The sequence below is a fragment of the Phyllobates terribilis genome, unplaced genomic scaffold (genome assembly GCF_046119375.1).
Source record: "Phyllobates terribilis strain yellow unplaced genomic scaffold, ASM4611937v1 Scaffold_11__3_contigs__length_659146591, whole genome shotgun sequence".
NCBI classification, from domain to species: Eukaryota; Metazoa; Chordata; class Amphibia; order Anura; family Dendrobatidae; genus Phyllobates; species Phyllobates terribilis.
Genome location: NW_027362771.1, coordinates 612,932,294 through 612,939,479, shown reverse-complemented (window position 1 = coordinate 612,939,479; position 7,186 = coordinate 612,932,294). Strand labels below are relative to the sequence as shown.

At 42.7% G+C, this 7,186-nt stretch overlaps 1 protein-coding gene across 1 annotated transcript in view; it reads right to left on the bottom strand.

The window, feature by feature from the left end:
* Nucleotides 1-7,186, bottom strand: part of CHD3 (chromodomain helicase DNA binding protein 3) — a 90,234-nt gene that overhangs the window by 6,084 nt on the left and 76,964 nt on the right. The window lies entirely within an intron of this gene.

The window sequence follows — 7,186 nt, the reverse complement described above, 5'->3', positions numbered from 1 at the left end:
AAAATCATGGTACTATAGAAAGTATGCTGCATTATACTCCAGAGCTGCACTCACTATTCTGCTGGTGCAGTCACTGTGTACATACATTACATTGCTGATCCTGAGCTACCTCCTGTATTATACTCCAGAGCTGCACTCACTATTCTGCTGGTGCAGTCACTGTGTACATACATTACATTACTGATCCTGAGTTACACCCTGTATTATACTCCGGAGCTGCACTCACTATTCTGCTGGTGCAGTCACTGTGTACATACATTACATTACTGATCCTGAGTTACATCCTGTATTATACTCCGGAGCTGCACTCACTATTCTGCTGGTGCAGTCACTGTGTACATACATTACATTACTGATCCTGAGTTACATCCTGTATTATACTCCAGAGCTGCACTCACTATTCTGCTGGTGCAGTCACTGTGTACATACATTACATTACTGATCCTGAGTTACATCCTGTATTATACTCCAGAGCTGCACTCACTATTCTGCTGGTGCAGTCACTGTGTACATACATTACATTACTGATCCTGAGTTACATCCTGTATTATACTCCAGAGCTGCACTCACTATTCTGCTGGTGCAGTCACTGTGTACATACATTACATTACTGATCCTGAGTTACATCCTGTATTATACTCCAGAGCTGCACTCACTATTCTGCTGGTGCAGTCACTGTGTACATACATTACACTACTGATCCTGAGTTACATCCTGTATTATACTCCAGAGCTGCACTCACTATTCTGCTGGTGCAGTCACTGTGTACATACATTACATTACTGATCCTGAGTTACATCCTGTATTATACTCCAGCGCTGCACTCACTATTCTGCTGGTGCAGTCACTGTGTACATACATTACATTACTGATCCGGTGTTACATCCTGTATTATACTGCAGAGCTGCACTCACTATTCTGCTGGTGCAGTCACTGTGTACATACATTACATTACTGATCCTGAGTTACATCCTATATTATACTCCAGAGCTGCACTCACTATTCTGCTGGTGGAGTCACTGTGTACATACATTACATTACTGATCCTGAGTTACCTCCTGTATTATACTCCAGAGTTGCACTCACTATTCTGCTGGTGCAGTCACTGTGTACATACATTACATTACTGATCCTGTGTTACATCCTGTATTATACTGCAGAGCTGCACTCACTATTCTGCTGGTGGAGTCACTGTGTACATACATTACATTACTGATCCTGAGTTACCTCCTGTATTATACTCCAGAGCTGCACTCACTATTCTGCTGGTGCAGTCACTGTGTACATACATTACATTACTGATCCGGAGTTACATCCTGTATTATACTCTAGAGCTGCACTCACTATTCTGCTGGTGCAGTCACTGTGTACATACATTACATTACTGATCCTGAGTTACATCCTGTATTATACTCCAGAGCTGCACTCACTATTCTGCTGGTGCAGTCACTGTGTACATACATTACATTACTGATCCTGAGTTACATCCTGTATTATACTCTAGAGCTGCACTCACTATTCTGCTGGTGCAGTCACTGTGTACATACATTACATTACTGATCCTGAGTTACATCCTGTATTATACTCCAGAGCTGCACTCACTATTCTGCTGGTGTAGTCACTGTGTACATACATTACATTACTGATCCTGAGTTACCTCCTGTATTATACTCCAGAGTTGCACTCACTATTCTGCTGGTGCAGTCACTGTGTACATACATTACATTACTGATCCTGAGTTATATCCTGTATTATACTCCAGAGCTGCACTCACTATTCTGCTGGTGCAGTCACTGTGTACATACATTACATTACTGATCCTGAGTTACATCCTGTATTATACTCCAGAGCTGCACTCACTATTCTGCTGGTGCAGTCACTGTGTACATACATTACATTACTGATCCTGAGTTACATCCTGTATTATACTCCAGAGCTGTACTCACTATTCCGCTGGTGCAGTCACTGGGTACATACATTACATTACTGATCCTGAGTTACATCCTGTATTATACCCCAGAGCTGCACTCACTATTCTGCTGGTGCAGTCACTGTGTACATACATTACATTACTGATCCCGAGTTACATCCTGTATTATACTCCAGAGCTGCACTCACTATTCTGCTGGTGCAGTCACTGTGTACATACATTACATTACTGATCCTGAGTTACATCCTGTATTATACTCCAGAGCTGCGCTCACTATTCTGCTGGTGCAGTCACTGTGTACATACATTACATTACTGATCCTGAGTTACATCCTGTATTATACTCCAGAGCTGCACTCACTATTCTGCTGGTGCAGTCACTGTGTACATACATTACATTACTGATCCTGAGCTACCTCCTGTATTATACCCCAGAGCTGCACTCACTATTCTGCTGGTGCAGTCACTGTATACATACATTACATTACTGATCCTGAGCTACCTCCTGTATTATACTCCAGAGCTGCACTCACTATTCTGCTGGTGCAGTCACTGTGTACATACATTACATTACTGATCCTGAGTTACATCCTGTATTATACTCCAGAGCTGCACTCACTATTCTGCTGGTGCAGTCACTGTGTACATACATTACATTACTGATCCTGAGTTACCTCCTGTATTATACCCCAGAGCTGCACTCACTATTCTGCTGGTGCAGTCACTGTGTACATACATTACATTACTGATCCTGAGCTACCTCCTGTATTATACCCCAGAGCTGCACTCACTATTCTGCTGGTGCAGTCACTGTGTACATACATTACATTACTGACCCTGAGCTACCTCCTGTATTATACTCCAGAGCTGCACTCACTATTCTGCTGGTGCAGTCACTGTGTACATGCATTACATTACTGATCCCGAGTTACATCCTGTATTATACTCCAGCGCTGCACTCACTATTCTGCTGGTGCAGTCACTGTGTACATACATTACATTACTGATCCTGTGTTACATCCTGTATTATACTGCAGAGCTGCACTCACTATTCTGCTGGTGGAGTCACTGTGTACATACATTACATTACTGATCCTGTGTTACATCCTGTATTATACTGCAGAGCTGCACTCACTATTCTGCTGGTGCAGTCACTGTGTACATACATTACATTACTGATCCTGAGTTACATCCTGTATTATACTCCAGAGCGGAACTCACTATTCTGCTGGTGGAGTCACTGTGTACATACATTACATTACTGATCCTGTGTTACATCCTGTATTATACTGCAGAGCTGCACTCACTATTCTGCTGGTGGAGTCACTGTGTACATACATTACATTACTGATCCTGTGTTACATCCTGTATTATACTGCAGAGCTGCACTCACTATTCTGCTGGTGGAGTCACTGTGTACATACATTACATTACTGATCCTGTACTGATCCTGAGTTACATCCTGTATTATACTCCAGAGCTGCACTCACTATTCTGATGGTGCAGTCACTGTGTACATGCATTACATTACTGATCCTGAGTTACATCCTGTATTATACCCCAGAGCTGCACTCACTATTCTGCTGGTGCAGTCACTGTGTACATACATTACATTACTGATCCTGAGTTACCTCCTGTATTATACTCCAGAGTTGCACTCACTATTCTGCTGGTGCAGTCACTGTGTACATACATTACATTACTGATCCTGTGTTACATCCTGTATTATACTGCAGAGCTGCACTCACTATTCTGCTGGTGGAGTCACTGTGTACATACATTACATTACTGATCCTGAGTTACCTCCTGTATTATACTCCAGAGCTGCACTCACTATTCTGCTGGTGCAGTCACTGTGTACATACATTACATTACTGATCCTGAGTTACATCCTGTATTATACTCCAGAGCTGCGCTCACTATTCTGCTGGTGCAGTCACTGTGTACATACATTACATTACTGATCCTGAGTTACATCCTGTATTATACTCCAGAGCTGCACTCACTATTCCGCTGGTGCAGTCACTGGGTACATACATTACATTACTGATCCTGAGTTACATCCTGTATTATACCCCAGAGCTGCACTCACTATTCTGCTGGTGCAGTCACTGTGTACATACATTACATTACTGATCCTGAGTTACATCCTGTATTATACTCCAGAGCTGCACTCACTATTCTGCTGGTGCAGTCACTGTGTACATACATTACATTACTGATCCTGAGTTACATCCTGTATTATACTCCAGAGCTGCACTCACTATTCTGCTGGTGCAGTCACTGTGTACATACATTACATTACTGATCCTGAGTTACCTCCTGTATTATACCCCAGAGCTGCTCTCACTATTCTGCTGGTGCAGTCACTGTGTACATACATTACATTACTGATCCTGAGCTACCTCCTGTATTATACCCCAGAGCTGCACTCACTATTCTGCTGGTGCAGTCACTGTGTACATACATTACATTACTGACCCTGAGCTACTTCCTGTATTATACTCCAGAGCTGCACTCACTATTCTGCTGGTGCAGTCACTGTGTACATGCATTACATTACTGATCCCGAGTTACATCCTGTATTATACCCCAGAGCTGCACTCACTATTCTGCTGGTGCAGTCACTGTGTACATACATTACATTACTGATCCTGAGTTACATCCTGTATTATACTCCAGAGCTGTATTCACTATTCTGCTGGTGCAGTCACTGTGTACATACATTACATTACTGATCCTGAGTTACTTCCTGTATTATACTCCAGAGCTGCACTCACTATTCTGCTGGTGCAGTCACTGGGTACATACATTACATTACTGATCCTGAGTTACATCCTGTATTATACTCCAGAGCTGCACTCACTATTCTGCTGGTGCAGTCACTGTGTACATACATTACATTACTGATCCCGAGTTACCTCCTGTATTATACTCCAGAGCAGCACTCACTATTCTGCTGGTGCAGTCACTGTGTACATACATTACATTACTGATCCTGAGTTACATCCTGTATTATACTCCAGAGCTGCACTCACTATTCTGCTGGTGCAGTCATTGTGTACATACATTACATTACTGATCCTGAGTTACATCCTGTATTATACTCCAGAGCTGCACTCACTATTCTGCTGGTGCAGTCACTGTGTACATACATTACATTACTGATCCTGAGTTACATCCTGTATTATACTCCAGAGCTGCACTCACTATTCTGCTGGTGCAGTCACTGTGTACATACATTACATTGCTGATCCTGAGTTACATCCTGTATTATACTCCAGAGCTGCACTCACTATTCTGCTGGTGCAGTCACTGTGTACATACATTACATTGCTGATCCTGAGTTACATCCTGTATTATACTCCAGAGCTGCACTCACTATTCTGCTGGTGCAGTCACTGTGTACATACATTACATTACTGATCCTGAGTTACATCCTGTATTATACTCCAGAGCTGCACTCACTATTCTGCTGGTGCAGTCACTGTGTAGATACATTACATTACTGATCCTGAGTTACATCCTGTATTATACTCCAGAGCTGCACTCACTATTCTGCTGGTGCAGTCACTGTGTACATACATTACATTACTGATCCTTAGTTACATCCTGTATTATACTCCAGAGCTGCACTCACTATTCTGCTGGTGCAGTCACTGTGTACATACATTACATTACTGATCCTGAGTTACCTCCTGTATTATACCCCAGAGCTGCACTCACTATTCTGCTGGTGCAATCACTATGTACATACATTACATTACTGATCCTGAGTTACATCCTGTATTATACCCCAGAGCTGCACTCACTATTCTGCTGGTGCAGTCACTGTGTACATACATTACATTACTGATCCTGAGTTACATCCTGTATTATACTCCAGAGCTGCACTCACTATTCTGCTGGTGCAGTCACTGTGTACATACATTACATTACTGATCCTCAGTTACATCCTGTATTATACTCCAGAGCTGCACTCACTATTCTGCTGGTGCAGTCACTGTGTACATACATTACATTACTGATCCTGAGTTACCTCCTGTATTATACTCCAGCGCTGCACTCACTATTCTGCTGGTGGAGTCACTGTGTACATACATTACATTACTGATCCTGAGTTACATCCTGTATTATACTCCAGAGCTGCACTCACTATTCCGCTGGTGCAGTCACTGGGTACATACATTACATTACTGATCCTGAGTTACATCCTGTATTATACCCCAGAGCTGCACTCACTATTCCGCTGGTGCAGTCACTGTGTACATACATTACATTACTGATCCTGAGTTACATCCTGTATTATACTCCAGAGCTGCACTCACTATTCTGCTGGTGCAGTCACTGTGTACATACATTACATTACTGATCCTGAGTTACATCCTGTATTATACTCCAGAGCTGCACTCACTATTCTGCTGGTGCAGTCACTGTGTACATACATTACATTACTGATCCTGAGTTACATCCTGTATTATACCCCAGAGCTGCACTCACTATTCTGCTGGTGCAGTCACTGTGTACATACATTACATTACTGATCCTGAGTTACATCCTGTATTATACTCCAGAGCTGCACTCACTATTCTGCTGGTGCAGTCACTGTGTACATACATTACATTACTGATCCTGAGTTACATCCTGTATTATACTCCAGAGCTGCACTCACTATTCTGCTGGTGCAGTCACTGTGTACATACATTACATTACTGATCCTGAGCTACCTCCTGTATTATACCCCAGAGCTGCACTCACTATTCTGCTGGTGCAGTCACTGTGTACATACATTACATTACTGATCCTGAGTTACATCCTGTATTATACTCCAGAGCTGCACTCACTATTCTGCTGGTGCAGTCACTGTGTACATACATTACATTACTGATCCTGAGTTACCTCCTGTATTATACCCCAGAGCTGCACTCACTATTCTGCTGGTGCAGTCACTGTGTACATACATTACATTACTGATCCTGAGCTACCTCCTGTATTATACCCCAGAGCTGCACTCACTATTCTGCTGGTGCAGTCACTGTGTACATACATTACATTACTGACCCTGAGCTACCTCCTGTATTATACTCCAGAGCTGCACTCACTATTCTGCTGGTGCAGTCACTGTGTACATGCATTACATTACTGATCCCGAGTTACATCCTGTATTATACCCCAGAGCTGCACTCACTATTCTGCTGGTGCAGTCACTGTGTATATACATAACATTACTGATCCTGAGTTACATCCTGTATTATAC